Below are 18315 nucleotides of genomic sequence, written 5' to 3'. Positions count from 1 at the left end.
AACAAGGGGTTTGCCTGCAGAAACCTGCCACAACATGCAGATCTCCCTTGTTGGAAAAACATAGTACAGCGGAACCAAATAATGTTATACTTCACAGTGCACGACAGGCTAAAGAAACTAACGTCAGGTCAAGGAAGAAGAAATAAGATCAAAAAAGAGTCTTGAGGCACCTTAAAAACTAACAAACGTAACTTTGGGGGACTGCAGCCAACTGCATGAAATAGCATCCTGAGTTATAAATACATACATAACCATGGTTTGTGTGTGTGTGTGGTTGGCGGGGGCGTGTAAACAATGGCCCTGTTCATACAACATGAGAGTGGTTAATAAGCCAAGTCCAAATCTGGAGAGGCTGGGTGGCTGGGGTGGTTAACAAAGCACCCAGCAACCCTACAACAGACAGTGGACTTGTTAACCACCCTAACTACCCACTCTCACTGGATTCAGATGTTACAACAACCTGTGCCTGGTGAGGGTAATTAAGCACATGACTGGCACATGCGGGGGTGAATAACAAGCCACCATGGCTTATTAACTACCCTTGTGACATGCAATCCCAGTCAGTGAGGTCAGAGGGCAATTAAATGCAGAAGGTACAGACTTTCTAAGGTGATAATTACCTTATTGATAGTGTCCATTCACACAACAGTTGTTGGGTGACAACACAGGCATGCTTACATTGATGAACTGATTACCATATGTAGTGTGATTTTAAAAAAACCCACACATCTGTCCCTATTCAAGCCACAGGAAATAGAGTTGAACCTCTTGATGAATGGTAGTTCAGCTGTTTCATGTCAAAATCTGTCTCTGAAGTTTGAATAGCCACCTTAAGACCAGTGACAGAGATTCCTGGTGCCTACGTTATGGTCTTTTCGATGCTAGGTAAAGACCTTTTTATTCTCCCAGGCTTTTTAGTCCTTCAGTTGTCATTGTTGTTTTTATTAAGTGTTGTGCATTTTCAGTCTTTGTACTGCTGCTGTTGCTTTTAGTTTGGTTTTCAATCTGCTTTTATTCTGTTGTATTAACCTTTTTAGGGTTTTATATTATGATTTATTGTGTTTTATGATTTTTAAGTCTTCTTTTGTGAACCGCCCTGAGAACTTCAGGTATTGGGATGGTATAGAAGTGTAATCAGTTGATCAATCAATGTTTCCCACTGTTTTGAATATTGCTATTTCTGATGTCAGATTTGTGTCCATTTATTCTTTTGTATAGAGACTGGCCTGTTCGCCATATGTAGAATGCAATAACATTTATCACATTGGAAGATGTACACAGATATGAACCACTGATGATGTGGATAGAATTATTGTCCTGTAATAGTGTTGCCAGAGCAGACATGGTGACAGAGTTGGAAATTGTTTGGTTTTGTTGTTTTTTGTTAGCGACCTTGAGCCCTATTTTTACTGAATTGACAGGATATAAATTTCATCAATCAATGGTTCTGTCTCAGGGTCTTGTTCCTGTGTATCTCTATTGCGATATCTGTTGCTGCTAGTGAGTGTCAGGATTCCCCTTTTGCCCTGTTGAAAACTCCAGTAGCCAAATCAACACTTAGACAAGAGGCTGCATTTCCAAGGCTTTAATTTCATTTACCCTAATGAGGCATACAGATGCAAATTGCTAGAGACTCACAGACTACAAAGGAAAAGCCTTCAAGGAGTTCAAAGGGGAGCTACGAAAGTTGGTCTCCATTTGGGAAAAGGCGGCAAACTCTCTTAACTTAAGGGGTGAGAGGGGAAACTCTCCCCTCTCCCATGACACCTCTAGGTGCAGCTGTTCACGCCGACCCAATCTGGCAGAGCACCTAAGCTCGGTCCCTGCGATTTCCCGCTTGTGCCTGCATCTGCGCCTTGTGTCTAAGAGTTCAGGTTGTCCTTCCCTCGCCTCCCCGTTCGCTATCACTCACAGGAATGTGTGAAGGGAGGGCCTCTCTGTCCAGCTGTGCCTCTGAAGCCTGGGAAAGTTCCTCCCCCACGTGCTGCAGCTGTTCCTCAGAATCTGAACTGCTCTGGCACTCTATATGCTCAGAGGCAACCCTGACAGTGAGTAACCATTTTAGGTTGGGTGGCTGTCTGTAAGCAAGTATAGGCCGACCACCCAAGGCCTCTGAGATGAGATTGCCATTGTCCAGGATGGGCTGTAGATCATTGGTAATACATCCAAGTGGTTTTAGCCGAGAACTGTCGGTGACAGGAAGTGGTGCTCTCTACTTTTGTCTTCAGGGTCTAGATTGTTCCTGTGTACCTGTCTGGCCTTGTTGATCTGTTTTGTTTTGTTTTTGTTTCATTGGGTGGATATTGTAATCTGAGGAATGCCTGATTTCAATCCTTAAGTTGTGAGTCTGTGTTTGATGAGTCTGAATATACAGTTGTACTTTAGGGCTTTGTTGTAGACAATGGGTTGGATCCAGTGGCGCCCTTGTGCAGGCAGCCCAGCCCTGCCAGCCTTGCTGCATGCACGGCCAGCCCTGGCAACAGCAGCAGTGCATGCACAGCCCCTACCACTGGCGGATGCGATGTGGCACTTCCAGGGGCAAGTGCCAACATGAGTGGAAATACTCATTTCTGGAAGGCGCAACCTGCCCCTTCCAGAAACAAACATTTCTGCTTGTTTCAGCACCTGCCCCTGGAAGCACTACATCATGCCCATCAAGGGTAAGGGCTGTGCATGCCCCACCACTGGCAGGCTTGAGCCACCTGCACAAGGGCACCATTGGATGCTGCCCATTGGATTTTGTGGTGTGCTCTGGATGAAAAGTGGAAGCATGTACATATGTGTAACAGTCAGTACGTTTTCAATATAAGGTGGTACTTACACATCCGATATATAGTTGCACAGTGGTGGCCAGAAAGTGGACCCTTTTCATGGACTGGTCTAGTTTCAGGTTGATAACTTTCACAAAGTGAAAAGTTTCACACCGTTCAAGGCCATGGAATGTACTACTAATGCCTAATTCTGACTTTATAGTAGGAGTTGTCGCATCCTAATATTATTCTTTTGTTTAAAAAAAGCATGATCGTGATGAAGCAATGTCTGTCTGAAAGCTGACAAGCATAACATCTGATATTCTATAATCAGCACAGACAAATGTTCCTCCAAAAAAAATGAATATATTCACTTTTTAAAAAAATCAAGCAATATAGATGGAACCTGATGTTAAAAATGAAACAGAATGTGGAACATGAACTTTCCTTGCTTCCCTTCATAAAAATTAGATGGCCAATTGCAGAAAGTGTAAAAGATGAGACTTCAACCAGCACATGTGTAAAGGAGCAGGAGATAAGAGCCTCAGGGTTACTTCTTGTATTATAATGTCAAGAAGCAAGAGCACTCCTATGAGTCATGTCTACAAAGACATATTGTTCAAATAACCATGTAGGCAACTGGTTCTGATGTTCGTCGGACTTACTTCCAGATGTTCTGCCATGCACGGGCTTCTCTTGCAAGTAATTACTTATATGGTCACTGGCAATATGTTTGTTTGCTTGCTTGCTTGATTTGAAAGAACTGGGAGTGACCAGCCAGGGTTTTGTGTCGAGGTCTGGAATCAATTCAGCGTTTCAGGTATACTCATCACATTCTAATCATGGTAAGAACACACTACATTTACCTGCCATGTTGGTAATTATATACTAATTTAGGGCAGATATCTATCAATATCATCCATGTTTACAGTAGTCTTGTCTACCGATAACCCCCATAACCACATCCCTAAAGAGAATAAATACTCATGTCCCAAACACACACAGAGAGAGAGAGAGAACTTTTCTATTATTTATACTCAAAGGAGCTAATACTCTGGTTAAAAACTCCCTCAAAAATAGAGACACAATCAAATCACTAAAAAAAAATCTCACAGTGAAGTTTATTGAGCATGATTGCAATCCTACGCATCGGTACTGGAGTAAGTTGTAGAAACCATAGCTCAATGATAGTGCACCTGTTTCTCACTCAGACGGACCCAGATTCGATCCCTGGCATCTCCAGGTAAGGCTTGAAAAAATTCCTGCCTGAAACCCTGGAGAGCCACTGCCAGTTGACAATACTGGGCCAGATGAACCAATGTTTCAACTCAATGGGACAGTTCACATGACTGCAGCAGGGGAATAAGCCATGGTGCTGGTCATGTGCTGGCCAGATTTCCCTAATTATCCTCGCCTATGTGTTATTTGAGGGTTGCTGACCCCTCAAACAAGCTAAGCTGCCTGGGTTTGGATGGCATAAGAACATAAGAAGAGCCATGCAGGATCAGACCAAGGGTCCATCTAGTCCAGCATTCTGTTCACACAGTAGCCCACCAGCTGCCCACGGGAAGCCCACCAGCAGGACATGAGTGCAACAGCACCCTCTTGTCCATGTTCCCTAGCAACTAGTGTACATAGGCATACTACCTCTGATACTGGAGGCAGCGACTACTAGCCATTCATAGCCTTCTTCTCCAGGAATGTATCTAACCCCCTTTTAAAGCCATCCAAATTGGTGGCCTTCACTACATCTTCTGGCAGCAAATTCCATAGTTTAACTATGTACTGTGCCAGTGAGGGTAATTAGGTAAATCTGGCCAAATTGCAACCAGCATGCATAGTGAAGTTAACAGGCCACGGTGGCTTGTTAACCATGCTGCAGTCATGAAAATGGGGTCAGCATAAGGCATATGTTCCTACGTGCCATTGAATTCAGCGATGCATGCTTTTTTGAAACAAATATTTTATTTTATTTATATTTTTGCTATTACAGAGGACACTCCCAAGAGATAAACAGACGAAAACATTTCATCTTACATTGATTCAGAAATACAAATGATAACAAAGAAGATCTTATAATAAAATGCATACCAGTTAAATTGCCCCTAACAGTAAATAAGATTGTACTGAATCCTGAACTTTATCGTTCCAATATAAAATAGACCCCATTTTTCTATAAAGAAATTATTTACTGATTGTCCCTCTCTGCCTCTAATCATATCAGTTAATTTAATCAATGAGGCTATATACCAAACCCTCATACACCAATCATCACTCTCTTCCATCTATAGTTTATTACTATCAGTAAGTGAACAGTCATTTCCAGTCCAAAGAGAGCTCAACACCTAAAATTTTAATAATTTCATCCTTTACCATCTTCCAAAAATTTACTATTTGGGTCCGGGACCAAAAATCATGGTATATATTTGCTCCAGTGGTGCATACTTCTGACTGCTTGATTATCTTCCTCATAATCTGACTTCCTCTATGCTCATCGTCTGTCTCAAACAATAGTAACATTTGTAAGTCGCCTCATTCACTTGCCAGAGCAAGAAAAGCTGGTCAATTATCCAGGTGCTCTGGCAGATGATGCCATTTCTCCTGCTCTGCAGAAGTCCCTAAGCTGTGTTTTCTTGTGTTCCCGCTCCACTATACCACTGTTCAGGTGGTGGGGGCGGGGGGCGCAGTGAAGTTGCAAGTTATTTGGTAATTCCAAGAGTGAGTTAGAACTTGAATCCAAGTCTATAACTTTATCCTTTGGTCCACCCAGCCTGAGAGATCATCATGGGTCACATCTATCCATCTCCTCTTTTTTGATATGCTCCACACTATGGAAGGAATCTGCAAAGCTCACATTCTCAGCACTCTTGTGACAATGGAATTTCCTAAATGAAACTTTTTAGCATCAGTCTGAAGTGATTCATCATGTAATATGCGTGAATAGAAGATATAAAACACAAGTCTTTACTCCCTTCCCTATTCAGTATCATGATGAACGTAGGAGTGGTATAGGCATGTGTGTTGCATTAAGCGTCTAGAGCTCACCATATAGCACTTTGGATCTCCATCTACATAAATTAGATGCATCCCACTTGTTCTACTAGAAATGGAAACAGAGCAAAAGACAGCTGAAGCAACATTTTTGACAAAGTTCTTTTCAGTCATTCATGAGGGGTGAGCAAAAAGAAATCCCCATTCCCAAAATTAGGAAAGGCGGGAGAAATTTTAAAGGAAGTTTCATGGGTGGGTAGGTGGGCTTACTTTACTTTTTAGGATGAGGTGACCAAAGATTTTCTTTTGTTCTTTTTTTAGATCTTGAAGAAAGCCTGGCTGGCTGCAAGACTCTCCACTGCAGCACAGAGAAGGACTACCTATATCCCTGAAGTCCTCTGTGGTGTGTAAAAATATATTAATACTTGGCTGGGGTGTCTAGTTTTCGATCTGGGCTACAGCACATGAGGATGATTAATCCTCCCCTCCTCAAGCACTCCAGTCTCAATCTAAATTGGGGCCATTGATATCAATGGGATACTTTTTCCTAGACAAAACTGCCACACATGGGCCCTATGTTTGGATCAGGATCATAGCTGAAGAGGGAAGGATTATCCCTGCCCCCATGTGCTGTGGCCCATTCAAAATCAGATCCTCAATGTATGGTAGTTACACCTAGAGAAGCATTGATGTGTGGGCCAAAGGAAAAGCATTGGTGAGAAATTTCTAATAGTGAGCCAGTGTGGTATAGTATCCTGGCTTTGCGCTAGGGGAGTCCTGGGTTAAAATATCTACTCTGCTATGATGTTCACTGGGTCAGCCACTCACAAGTCTAACCACTTTTCAGGGTAGTTATGATAAAATGGGATAACCCTATGTACACTGCCTGAGCTCCTTAGAGAAAGGGTAGCATACAAATATGATTAATAGCAATTGCCTGCTCCTCTCTGTTAGTGTTCATGTGGCTAAAGACAATTCTCCTTTTCCATAAAGCAGAAACGGTGTTTGTTGCTAAGAAAGGCAGCAAGAAAATTACTAATTACCTTCTGATGTGCTGCATGTTCATGCATGATATTTGCTGGTTACAGCTTGTATTTATTGTACGGGATAATAATGGTCTATTATGAACCTAAAATCTGTGCCTATAGCTGCATAACCAATAGCATTATCCTGAATAAACCACAGCAATGTCTGTAATGCACAATTGTCACGAATAATATTGCAGGCTTAGCTTGCATTTCCTTGATTTTCTAGATCTGAGTTTTGAAAAGTGATCAACGTGACAACTGGAATTCTTAAAACAATTAAAAAGAAAAAAACTTTGATAGGAATATAGAGAGATGATGTGGTCCCTGTGTTGTCCTACAACACAAGCCAACTTGACTCAAAATTGCAGGCCAAAAGTGTAGAAACACTCCATAATTTATTTAAAAAAAACATGTTAAAAATAATCACAGAACAGAACAGAACAGAACAGAATAGTTTTATTTGCTTAACACTACTACCGCCTGCTGGCCGATCTACTGAATAATTACAACATTAGCCAGTGCTGGTTTAAATGAAAGGTATTCTGCTGGAAAATACTTGTGTGTTAAATTGTTCAATCCACCCTTCTTGGATTACAACTAAGCACTAATAGTGTGAAAGATGTACAAGAGTTTATTCAAGGGGTGAAATAGTACAGAATATGGACAGCAAGGAAACTGTCAGCAAATGTTCCCCCATACAACTTCTTTCCTTTTCCTAATTTGTTTTCACTGTACTCTTATAAACCAGGCCATTCTTTCTATTTTCTAAAATATTCCAAGCTGGAGGAGGGAACTATGCAACTGCAGCATATTAATAGACTAGCTGCCAAAATGGTACTGAATTCACTTTTATGATGTCTATATTTTTACTCTGGAAGAATAGGAAGAGAAGGCAGAGACACCTCTTAGCACTGAAAAGTTAACACCTACAACAGTTGCTAAGGCAATCAGTCCATTAAAGATTATGATGCAAAGAACATTACACCAATTTGAATGAGTTTCAATTTATTGTCTAAAAGTTCTAGAAAAGTTTGTGATAGGATTTAAATTTCAAATAAACTGGAAATATGCTTTCCCCAAGAGATCTCTATGGTCTCAGTATGTGAAGCTTCAAAAATGTGCCACCAAAAAGGGAAGGGGTGGGGAATAGAACCCTAAAAAAACTTAATATGTACTCCTATGCAAGTTCAGACAGAAAAAAGGCCTACAACTCCCAGCATGACCTCATGTGAGCCAGATGAATGTTCATGCTCTCATATGCCTGGGTAGCAGCACTGTAAGTGGCCTTTTAACACTGACCACTAGTTGCCCCCCTCCCCAAATTGAAAAATTATGCAGGCATCCACTGGTAATTGTGTTTCTTCGTGAACTCCTTCTATGAGAGGAAACCATGTATTTTTTATTTCCATTTTCTTTACAGCATCAGGGTGTTTTGGGCACATATGAAGCATTCCTAAGTTGTCTGATTGCTCTTCTGGTCCCCACTGGCTATCCGTGCATGAGACAGTTATAATGTTTCATTAAAAAAAAAAAAAAATCTTGCAGACTCTAATTATTAGTGCTACATATTTCCCAGAGTGACCACACCTTCCCCCAGGCTCAGTTATTGCATAACAGATGGACCTTCTGTTCTCATGGCTCAATCATTTGCAAACTCTGCAGAGCAAGGCATTGATAAGCCAGGCCTGTTATCAGGAGAATCCTCCTAAACAGTTGCTTTATGTGGAAACTAGAATGTCTCGAGGCCAGTTTCCCTACAAGCATTGATCAGGCTACAGTTCTGTGGTTCTGGAAGTGAAACGTTTCTTTACAGGCTCCTGCTTATCAAGAGGACTCACTAACACTCATGAAAATATTTCCAGATATGCAAAAAAGCATTCATTTACAGAATTTTCAGTATATTCTGGAATGAAATTCAGCTGTACTGGTTATGGCAAAAAAGCTATCCTGAAACCAGTTAGACTCTTTCACTATGCAGTGTATTAAGATCACAGAGAAGAAAAGATTCATCAGCAATGCCAGGTGACACCGGGTGAAAATCTTTTGTGAATTTTAGATGACAATCCTATGTAAACATCCTTGGGACCTATTTCTATGCAATTTTAGTCTCTTCTTTTTGACTAAATAGATATGAATCAGCACTTCTGCGTGTTTAAACATGGAACTGACCTGATCACATACAAAAGAGATGTGTCGGGTAGGATTTTAAAAAGGGGGATTGGTTACAGATTAAGAATTATAATTTGTGGATTCCTTTGTTTCTTTGGTGATCTTGATTTATTATTATGTATGTTCTTTTAGTTGCCTTTACTTTGTTAACTTTATTTAGAAATAAAATAAAATTTCACTAGGAAAAAGCCAAAGAGATACACAGGTGAGAGGCAATGAATCCTCTCTGCACTTACCACTTGCAACTTTGCCCTTCCCCCCTCCAGGTAGCTTTCACCCAGCTGAGTGACTGCTGGTATCAGAGCTTGACTGACGAAAAAGGCATCTGAGGAAAATCAGCATTTCCCCCACAGATGCACAAGGCTCTCCTCTTCACAAAGTCACCCTCCATGAGTAAGAGGGCAATGAATGTAATGATGGGGGGGGGCAGGCCAGTGCACTCCCCCTCCTCATGTCTTTACTATTTTCAGATACAGAATGCCTGAATAGGGCTATATTGTCTGTAGCATCTGCTCAAGAGAGGGCACGCTAAGGCCCTGTTTCCATGACAACAGAAGAAGGGAGGAATGGCTCACCCGCATATTTGTAGGAGCTGCTTTTGGTCTGGGCAGGGCTCCATGAGGGTGTACAGCACACCATTCCAAGTGGCTTCACCTAACTTACTTCCAGATGGCCGGGGGGGGGGGGGTTGGAGTGAACGTCATCTGAGTGGCAGGAGCTGCTCAACCAATAAGAGACGCTCCCCCCCCCTCCAGGCTCTGTAAGGAAGGTGTGAAGTAGTTACTTCCCCTTGTGCACATTTGTAAGACAAGCCTCCCAACGAGTCCAAAGCCTCATTGAACACAATGGGTGTTACTTCTGAGTAGACACACATATGCTTGTGCTGGGAAGGAAGGGTGGGAGAACACAGGGATGGGAAACCAGCCCCCTTTCTAACCAAACCAATACTGCGCAGGATCTCTACAACGAAGCTGTGAATTAGTTACTTCCTAAGGCAATAAAGCAAACAACGGAGAATCGGAGCCTCGAGATCGCGCTTTACAGCACTTAGGGAATTGGGCTTTAAACTGTGCCATTTCAATTGAGGGGGATCTCTGTAAGTACTGATGTGGACATTCAGACAGCGCACCTCATTAAGCACAATGGGAGTTACTTCTGAGGAGACACGAAAGGGTTTGTTGTGGGACAGAACAGTAAACACAAAGACAGAAACCAGCCCCCATTTTAACCCACAGGATCTCTATAACGAAGGCTCAAAGGAGTTACTTCCTAAAACAATAAAGCAAACAACAGAGAATTGGAGCCTCAAGATCGTGCTTTACAGTACTTTAGGGAATTGGGCTTTAAACTGTGCCATTTCAAATGAGGGGGGTCCCTGTAATTTCTGATGTGGGCATTCAGGGGACAAGCCTCATTGAGCACAATGGGAATTACTCCCAAGTAGACACTAACTGGTTTGTGCAGGGACGGGAAGCACACAGGAAACACCCCTTGACGGGTGAAAGGCACATCCCTGGGCAGGGCTAGCATACCCAACATCGATGTGGGGGTTGGGGCACACAGCAACTATACTGGGGAGAACCCAACTTGAGGAAAGAACTGGACTTTAAGCAGTTTCAGGAAATCTGGTTTTTCCCCGATAAGCTCCGGGCTGGCTCTTGGATGGCCACAACATCATGTATCCCTAGTGACCTCCACACACAGCCAGTTCAGTGTAACTCGCTTGTGGAAACAGGCCCCGACTCATCAGATATAACATGCATATGGCTTTTTAAAAATCTCTGATGAAATATTCTACCAAGAGACATGTCCAGTTCTCTTTGAAGATGACCACACCTTCCAAGTACAGCATTACTGCACCCCAGGCAAGGGCTTTTTCGTTTGAAGCATATGCAGAAGTTAAGAGACCTGGGTTATCATATTAGTTTTACCAGTAACCAAACTGCCTCGTACTGAAACTTTTTCCATCTTACTATAGCCTGCTTTATCCTCCCCACCACCTGAACCTAGGAAGCTGCCTTATAGCAAGTCGGACTATTTGTCGTAGTCAAGATTATTGCCTGCTCTAACTGGCAGCCACTGTCTATGGTCTCAGGAAGAGTTTTCCTCATCACCTGGTCATAAGAACATCAGAACAGCCATGCTGAATTAGACCAAGGGCTTATCCCATCATGCATTCTGTTCCCATAGTAGCCAACCAGCTGCCTGTGGGAAGCTCACAACTGGGACATAAATGCAATAGCACCCTCCTGCTCATGTTCCCCAGCAACTAGTATATAGAGGCATACTGCTTTATCATAATTTTCCATGTCTAGACAGCAGGGCTTGCTTTGTGATAAGAATTACTCCTATCAATAAGAGCTCGAAACATGTCAGGATTCTCTAATAAATAATAGCTTGCATAATTTGGAATGCTTCCTTTATTTTGTTAGGGTGGAATGGCGGGGAGGGCATTTGGCCTCTTCCATATGCAGGATTCTACAACATCTGGGTACTTCTTTTTCATGGAGTGTATAAATGTCCACCATTTCAAAGCAACTGGTTGGATCTGCATTTTGCACATTTCTATTCCATGCTGAATTATATGAACCAGCGCAAGGTCATAGTTGTATTAAGGCTTCTTCAAAGCACACAGTCATAACTGATGGTTCTCAGCCTATAACTATTGTAAACCAAATCATATAATCAGCAAGTGACAGTATTAAATTTTTATTTATTTATTTATTCTGATCATCATATAAGTACTTTTATACTGTTGGTGAATGCTTACTTTAATATCACTGTGTGACACTGATCCTGAACATGCTTACATACCACACACTTAACTGCATCTAGTCACAAAGTAGTCAATAGAGCTAGATGCAAGAACTCCATTTTCACTTTTAAACACGAAATCCTGTGCATATTTACAGAGAGTAAAGTCCTACAACTCCCAGCATTGCTGGGAGTTGTAGGACTTGTCTCTCTACTAATCACGTATAGGATTGCACCGTAAGAGGATAAGCAAAGCAAAACATATGGTTAATTAAAGCTTAGATATATATAGAAGATTTAAATAACAGAAAAGCCCATATCCGTTTAAGACACTTGTAAGTCATAGAAATAATTGTTACTGCTCTCCAGAAATTGAAATTGTAGCACCACTAATGAGATTATACATTTCAATACAGCTATAGCAGCACTCTAGCTTATAGATAACATCTTTCATTTTCCATGCAATTAGCAAACTGTGCTTGGCAAAACAACCACACACAAAACATACAAAAAACAAAAGGAAAGAAAAAGGAAAACAAGTATTGAAGTGATATGTGCATGATCTTTAGGATAGTAACATTACTTTAGTGTACAAAAACATCTTTCTAGAAGAGAAAAGAAACACTATCCATGGTGTTTTCTAACTTATAGGAAACACAAAATTGGTGCCTCTGCTCAATTTTCAGCAATCCCTCCTCAGCCCCCATGCCACAGCCCATCCTATTCAGGCTGGTGCCCCTTCCTTCAGCAGAAGCTGGGTGGGGGGAGGGGGTTTAGGGGGCTGTCAAGGTGGAAATGTTACCTTCTGCCAAGCCATTTCCACCAATACTTCTCTGGACCCAAGCCAAATAATAGACTAGCCCATAAAGCTACTAAGTGATGAACTATGCTAGATCCAATATGGGCTTAGTTCCCAATTCAGCAACAGAGATGCATGTGCCAAAGCAGCCTTCCACAGAAATGCAGATATGCAACTGCATGAGTATCAGCTCTTGCAATGCTCATCTGAACTGTATTGAATTGGATGCTGCACATGAACATCCTTGCCTGTAGTCATATTATGTGCAATTAGTTGACTGCTTAAAGAAAGACAGCAGGGAATGGCCATAGCTCATGGATAGCATACATGCCTGGAAAGCTAAAGATCTCAGCAAAATCCAAAGCATCTCCAGGTAGGACTGGGAAAGAGTCCTGCCTGAAGCCCTGGAAAGCCACAGCTAGTTAGTGTAGTTACTAAGCTAGATGAACCAATCGTCTGACTCCGTATAAGATGGCTTCCTAATATGTTGTATTCCCCAAGTTAAAAAAAAAGATTTTTACAATGTAATTAGTAAGAAATATTAAAAAACTTGGCTAAAATGTTAAGATAAATTCATTTAGTCTGCATTTTTATATGCTGTAAACCAACACAGTTTAAAAGATCTGCATATAATCAGTGAATGAAGAGTTAAGGCCGCAATTCTAGTCACACTTACCTGGGAGTAAGTCACACTGAACTACACTAGGCTTACTTCTAAGTAGACACTTATAGGATTGCACTGTAAAGGAATTCCTTGCAGTCTATATTCCAGCTTGCAGTTTGCTTCTTTAAAGTTGGAACCACACTGGTTATCTGTACTGCTCAGACTACTCTCCTGAGTGCTCATTAAAATGAAAGAAACACCACCATTGCTCTTTTGAGGCTTTTCCATTTCAACCCCTTTCTGTATTTCTAAGTGAGAGAAGGCCTCAGTACTTCAGGGGCATGACACTATTATTCTTTGATACTCCTGTTACTTCCCTTCATGATGTCGTAATTGTTCAAAGTATGCTCAAATCTTATCTAACTTTAAACTTGGATAAGGTGCCCTCTCATACTAACTAGTAACATGCCTCTTCTTCTGTTTATCTCCAAACTCTAGATATTGCATTCTATACACACTTTCTCTACTTCTTGGCTTCCTATAATCTGGACTTTGCCACTGCAGTCCAGTGAAAGAAACCACCTGACTATGGGTTTCAATAAAGATCCATTTTTTGGTACTTTTTTGAGGCCTTTACCGAATGGGCACCTGGTGAATCACCAGGTGTGGAATGACAAGGAAATCCATGCAATGTGTAATTTAGGAACAGGCAGTGAATTGGAAAAAAAATGGTGCAATTCCAAACCAAGATATTGATTAATCAATATCAATAAGCTTAATCAATTCCAAACCAAGATATTGATTAATCAATATCAATAAGCTCCCAGAGAGCGAGCGACCAGAGTGAGTGAACAGGGGGAGCAAACAGGAGTTGGCCAGGGGAGTTCAGCGGGGGAGGCCCCTAACATTTTTTTCCCATTTTTTATTTTATTTTATAACTAACTTTTTTCCATTTATTTGTCTTGTAACACACACTTTCACACAAGTGGGACTCTGCTTTTAACCTCTACTGAGTAGAGGAACAGGTACAGGCTAGTCTAGAACAATCACAAAGCTAGACACAAAAAGGGAAAAGAGGCTATGGAAGGACAAGACTCTCCAGTGGTGGTGACCTGCAAGGTGTGTGCAATGTTTGTTTTCTTGCCAAACAACATGGCCTACACCTGCAACAAGTGCAAGTTGATCATGCTGCTGGAAGAAAAAGTAAGAGGACTGGAGCGGCGACTGTTGACCCTCCGCGGAATAAGAGACCACGAAGAGTTCTTGGACAGAATGGGGGAACTACAGCAGCAAAGGGAAGACCAGAAGCTTGAAGAGCAACAGCAAGATGAGGCAGTGGGAAATGCTGAGGTGAAGAAAAATGGAGTAGAGGATACTCCTTGGAAAAGGGTGACAGGAGAAGAAGAACTAGACGCCACTCTGCACCAGTGGAAGCAGTGGAGCTGTGGAACCGATTCCAGGTACTTGCGGATGAGACTGGAGGACAGCCTGCAGAGGAAGAATCACAGGGAAACCTACATGAGAGTGAGCAAGAGGCTGAAGGTCAGTCAAACAGAGGCGATGAAACCCAGGACTACAACAACAAGAAGAGTGGTAGTAGTGGGAGACTCCTTGCTGCGTGGGATCGAGACCCAAGTATGTCGCAAAGACCCATGGACTCGCCAGGTATGTTGTCTCCCGGGAGGACGAATAGAGACGTGACTGAAAGGTTGCCTGCACTCATAAAGCCCACTGACAGGTATCCCTTTCTTCTCATCCATGTGGGAACAAATACCGCCAAGCAGAGCTATGAAGAAATCATGTCAGATGAAGCTTTGGGAAGGAAACTCAAGAACTTTGGGGCCCAGATAGTTTTCTCATCCATCCTTCCAGTAGTTAGAAGAGGGATAGAAAGGGAATGAAAAATACTCCGGGTGAATGACTGGCTACGAAGGTGGTGCCGACGAGAGAGATTTGGATTCTGGGACCACGGGCTATACTTCCTGGAAGATGGGCTGTTGGCAAGGGACAGGTTGCACCTCACAAAGGATGGGAAGAATGTGTTTGGCCACAGTATGAAGAACTTCATCAGGAGGGCTTTAAACTGAATCCTACAGGGAAGGGAGACGTAATGTTGGGGGTAACAATGGACATAGGTGCATGCACTGCAATGGAGAGAACAGCTCTGATAGCGCCCAATAATAGTCTTCAGACACATGTAGGAAGAAAGCCAGACTATGAAGCACATGGTCTTCGATGTCTATATACTAATGCCCAGAGTATGGGAAACAAACAGAACAAACTGGAACTCTTAATACAAGAGGGAAATTATGACTTGATAGATATAACTGAGACTTGGTGGGATGACTCTCATGACTGGAATACAGCAATTGAAGGATATAACTTGTTCAGAAAGAACAGGAGGAACAGAAAGGGAGGTGGGGTTGCACTGTATGTGAAAAATACATATCTCTGCACAGAAATACAGGAGGATGAGCTTGGTAGCCCCATCGAGAGCATCTGGATCAAAATAAATGGAGCAAAGAATAAAAGGAACCTGGTGGTCGGAGTCTACTACCGGCCACCCAACCAAGGAGAAGACAAGGATGAAACTTTTGAAAAGCAAATAGCCAATGTTTTAAGGAAGCATGATGTAGTAGTAATTTGTTGTTGTTCAGTCGTTCAGTCGTGTCCGACTCTTCGTGACCCCATGGACCATAGCACGCCAGGCCTTCATGTCCTGCGCTCTCTCCCGGAGCGTGCTCAAGTTCATTTTCATTGCATCCGTGATGCTATCTAGCCATCTCATCCTCTGCCGTCCCCTTCTCCTTTTGCCTTCAGTCTTTCCCAGCATCAGGGTCTTTTCCAGGGAGTTTTCTCTTCGCATTAGGTGGCCAAAATATTGGAGCTTCAGCTTCATTATCTGTCCTTCCAATGAGCAGTCAGGGTTGATTTCCTTTAGGATGGACTGATTTGACCTCCTTGCAGTCCAGGGCACTCGTAAGAGTCTTCTCCAGCACCACAGTTCGAAAGCATCAATTCTTCGGCGCTCAGCCTTCCTTACAGTCCAGCTCTCACAGCCATGTTGGAATTGGAAGCAATTCCAACAAGAAGAAAAGGTGGAAGACAACAGAAGAAGCCAATGTGGCTTCACAAAAAGCTTAGGGATGACCTGAAAACAAAAAAGGACACATATAGGAAGTGGAAAGAAGGCCAAGTAACAAAGGAAGAGTACAGGCAGATAGCACAGAATTGCAGGGATGGCGTCAGGAAAGCTAAAGCTGAGAATGAGCTGAGGTTAGCGAGGGAGGCTAAAAACAACAAAAACGCTTTCTTCAGCTACATGCATAGTAAAAGGCAGAGGAAAGAAATGGTGGTTCAGCTATTAAATAAGGATGGCAAAACAATAACAGATGACAAAAAGGCAGAGGTGCTCAAATCTTACTTTGGCTCAGTCTAGACCCCCCTGGCAAAGGCGAAGTACAGGCTGAAGGGGCAGGATTGCAGCTTGAGATCAATAGGCATATGGTCAAGGAACACCTAATTACATTGAATGAGTTCAAATCTCCAGGGCCAGATGAATTGCATCCTAGAGTAATAAAGGAACTGGCAGAAGAGGTTTCAGAACCGCTGTCTATTCTCTTTGAGAAATCATGGAGGATGGGGGAAGTGCCAGATGACTGGAGGAGGGCTAATGTTGTCCCCATCTTCAAAAAGGGTAAAAAGGAGGAACCTGGGAACTACAGATGTCAGTCTGAAAATTCTGGGAAATCCCTGGGAAAATTCTGGAACAGATGATAACGCAATCCATCTGGAAGCACCTTGAAAACAATGCCGTGATTACTCGAAGCCAACATGGATTTGTCAAAAACAAGTCCTGCCAGACGAATCTGATCTCATTTTTTGATCAAGTAACCTCCCTTGTAGAACGTGGGAATGCTGTGGACATCATATACCTCGACTTCAGCAAAGCTTTCGACAAAGTGCCCCATGATATCCTGATGAGCAAACTAGCTCAAAGTGGGCTAGATGAAACAACGATCCGGTGGATCCACAGTTGGCTACAGAATTGGACTCAAAGAATGCTTATCAATGGGACCTTCTCAAACTGGGGAGAGGTAACGAGTGGGGTACCGCAGGGCTCAGTCCTGGGCCCAGTGCTCTTCAACATTTTGATGAATGACTTGGAGGAGGAGGTGCAGGGAATGCTGATCAAATTTGCAGATGACACAAAATTGGGCAGGATAGCTAATACCCTGGAAGACAGAAACAAAAGTCAAAGTGATCTGGATAGACTGGAGTGCTGGGCAGAAAACAACAGAATGAAATTTAAGAGGGATAAATGCCAAGTTCTGCACCTAGGAAAAAGAAACCAAATGCACAGTTACAAGATGGGGGATATGTGGCTCAACCACACTACAAGCGAGAAGGATCTTGGAATTGTTGTTGATCACAAGCTGAATATGAGCCAACAACGTGATGTGGCTGCAAAAAAGGAAAATGCTATTTTGGGCTGCATTAATAGAAGCATAGCTTCCAAATCCCAGGAAGTACTAGTTCCCCTCTCCTCAGCACTGGTTAGGCCTCATCTGGAATAGTGTGTGCAGTTCTGGGCACCACACTTTAAGAAGGATGCAGACAAACTGGAGCGGGTTCAGAGGAGGGCAACAAAGATGATCAGGGGACTGGAAACAAAGCCCTATGAAGACAGACTGAAAGAACTGGGCATGTTTCGCCTTGAGAAGACTGAGGGGAGATATGATAGCACTCTTCAAGTACTTGAAAGGTTGTCACAGAGAAGAAGGCCAGGATCTCTTCTCGATCATCCCAGAGTGCAGGACACGGAATTATGGGCTCAAGTTACAGGAAGCCAGATTCCGGCTGAACATCAAGAAAAACTTCCTGACTGTTAGAGCAATACAACAATGGAACCAATGACCTAGGGAGATGGTGGGCTCTCCCACACTGGAGGCATTCAAGATGAGGCTGGACAGCCATCTGTCAGGGATGCTCTGACTTGGATTCCTGCATGGAGCAGGGGGTTGGACTCGATGGCCTTGTAGGCCCCTTCCAACCCTACTATTCTATGATTCTATGATCTGATCATAGAAATGGTAAAATACTGGTAGGACCACCTTTGAACATCAAGAATTCAAAGTCCACATGTCTGAGATGGATTTCAGTTTGCTATCGCACGGGTTTGGTACCAGTCTTTTCCAGGAAATTAAGGCTGCAGTCCTA

The sequence above is a fragment of the Heloderma suspectum genome, chromosome 2 (assembly GCF_057233095.1).
Source record: "Heloderma suspectum isolate Gila_16-S chromosome 2, 16-S_ref, whole genome shotgun sequence".
Classification (NCBI taxonomy): Eukaryota; Metazoa; Chordata; class Lepidosauria; order Squamata; family Helodermatidae; genus Heloderma; species Heloderma suspectum.
This window is presented reverse-complemented; position numbering follows the sequence as displayed.